Genomic DNA, 2,822 nt, shown 5'->3' with positions numbered 1-2,822 from the left:
AGTGAATGGAGCGTTGCCCTCATAAGTGGGAAGTCTGTCAAGCAGAAGCTGAATGCCCATTTAATTATTGACATTTAGTTTTTTTTCCTTAAGGGAGGGTCTAAGGGATGACAAGCACTATGAGGAAGTCCTGCCATACAAAACAGTGCCTTAAAGGAGCAAGTCAGCCTTCCCACTTGAAATTCCCCAAGCAGAATGTAGATCACACAGTCCAGGGAAATAATTTATTATTTATTAACTTAAAGTTCAAAAACCAAATAGTAAAACTGTTTTAGTACATAGTAAATTCAGTTTCTAAGTGTATTTAATTTTCGATTCTACAACCCAGTAGAGGTAGAAAAGTGTGGGTCTTACCAGCCCACATTATCTTTTTTTTTTTAATAACTGCAGTTGAGTTATTTAGAAATGAACTTTCCAGGGGTGGGAAATACAGTTTAGCAGTTAAAATCACTTGAGGCTCTTACAGAAGACTCAAGTTTGGTTCCCAGCACCCACATCAGACAGCTCTCAATCAATCCAGTTCCAAGACCTCTGGCATCCTCCTTTTGTCTCTGAAGGGACTTACATCCAGATGATGCACATGCACATATCCAGGCACACACACATAAAACAAAACGAAGTACATCATTTAAAAAGTTCCCTTTAGTGTGTGAGCTTTATGCATACAAATTGTAAAATTAAAGGAAGAATTTTTCTTGACAACTGAAGCTAGAATTTCAGTCATAGACTTTTAGCACCACCAACCTGTTCACAAGAAATTTTATAATCAGTCTTACAGACACAACTTTTATAATTAGAAAGAAAAAAATTAAAAATCTATAAAATTATCTAAACTAATCTGCCTTACAAAGAAAAACCCCAAACCCCACAGTTTGTGATGGGTGCAGTGAACTTTATTGATAGTATTCAAGAGAGTAGGGCTCCCTAAGCCCCTCCTTATTTTATCCTGGGGTCTGGGATGGAAACTGTGAGGGAGATGATCAGTGTCAGGTTATTGGACAGGGACTGTTCAGCAGCCAGGGCTTCTGTCTTGCTCGAGTCCTTGCTAGGGGTGGATGGTCCAGGGTGGGCTTCTTACTCCTTGGAAGTCATGTAGGCCATGAAGTCCACCACCCTGTTGCTGCAAGTGAATTCATTTCCATACTATGAAATGAGTTTTTACAAAGTTGTCATTGAGAGCAATGCCAGTCTCAGCATCAAAGGTGGAAGAGTGGGAGTCACTGATGAAGTTGCAGAAGACTACCTGGTTCTCGGTGTAGCCCAGGATGTCCTTCAGTGGACCCTCAGATGCCTGCTTCATCACCTTCTTGATGTCTTCATACTTGGCAGCTTTCTCCAGGCAACATGTCAGCTCCATGATGGACACACTGAGGGTAGGAACATGGGAGGCCATGCCATTGAGCTTCCCATTCAGCTCTGGGAAGACCTTGCCCATAGCCTTGGCAGCACCAGTAGATGCAGGGATGATGCCCTGGGCAGTCTTACAGCCATCATGTCACAGTTTCCCAGAGGGGCCATGCGCAGTCTTCTGGGTGGTAGTGATGGCATGGACTGTGGTTATAAGTCCTTCCACAATGCCAAAGTTGTCATGGATGACATTGACTAGGGGGCTAAGCAGTTGGTGGTGCAGGATGCATTGCTGACAATCTTGAGAGAGTTGTCATACTTGTTCACACCCATCACAAACATGGGGGCATCAGCAGAAGGGGCAGAGATGATGACCCTCCTGGCCTTACCCTTCAAGTGGGCCCCAGCCTTCTCCATGGTGGTGAAGATGCCAGTATACTTCACAACATACTCGGCATCAGTATCACCCCATTTGATGTCGGCAGGATCTCTCTCCTGGAATATGGTTATGGCCTTCCCATTGATGACAAGCTTCCCATTCTCAGCCTTTACTGTGCCTTTGAACTTGCCATGGGGACATTTAGACCAGGTAGTTGAGGTCAATGAAGGGGTCATTGATGGCAACAATGTCCACTTTGCCAGAATCGAAGGCAGCCCTAGCAACCAGGCATCCATTCATTCCGACTTTCACCATTGTGTCTCAGGAATGAGGCTGGCACTGCATGAAAAGATGTGACTGTCTCTAGAACAGGGAGAATCAGAGAGCCCATCTTAACTTTTTAAACTCATCAAAATCAAATGCAGACTGATTCTGCTCCATTTTGCACTTGACATAGGTCTTGATGTATCAAGAGATATCTTTAGATTTTTTCTTTACTTACATTTGTTCATCATACAGTAGAATCTTGAGCTACTGAGGAAACAAAAGCTTTGAGAAATTAACTTATGTTCTTGCTATTAAAAATAAAAACATGATGATCTGTAACAGAATCTTTGCTTTCTCTGCTTAGCACATTGAGAAAAAGACCAACTAGGGTATATTTCAGTAAGTTTCAAATAGACCTTAATCTGTTTGATTAATAAAAGTCTTTGGCCTTCATGGTGTGTTCCTATCACAGAGAAGGTACTCTGTAGGATGTTAAGATGTTAAGAGGTCATTCCTATGTCAACAAAGCAAAGCCTGCATACATTTAACTAATATAAATACTTTGACACTAATGACTCAATGGTCAGTATCCTTGTCAACAGAATTATTTCCACCAAATGTGAATGAACCAGGCTGGTTTATTTTCAGTATTGGTAGCTGGAATTGACTGTTTGAATGCAGCAGCCCACAGAGATATCATGCATTAGCCAGTGTTTACTGGCATGGACTAGAGGGAAGGCATGGTGTGAGGTCTCTGAAGGAATCTGATGATACAGAACAATTTCTGCTTCAGGAACAACTTGAAAACAGTACACTAGGACAAAGCATA

The 2,822-nt window shown here is 42.1% G+C and overlaps 1 pseudogene; it reads right to left on the bottom strand.

Annotated features, from left to right (window-relative positions):
• Positions 1–1,074: 1,074 nt before the first annotated feature.
• On the bottom strand, positions 1,075–2,041 carry LOC101830196 (annotated as a pseudogene).
• Positions 2,042–2,822: the final 781 nt, after the last annotated feature.

Source organism: Mesocricetus auratus, unplaced genomic scaffold (assembly GCF_017639785.1).
Source record: "Mesocricetus auratus isolate SY011 unplaced genomic scaffold, BCM_Maur_2.0 Super-Scaffold_4256, whole genome shotgun sequence".
NCBI classification, from domain to species: domain Eukaryota; kingdom Metazoa; phylum Chordata; class Mammalia; order Rodentia; family Cricetidae; genus Mesocricetus; species Mesocricetus auratus.
This window is presented reverse-complemented; position numbering and strand designations above follow the sequence as displayed.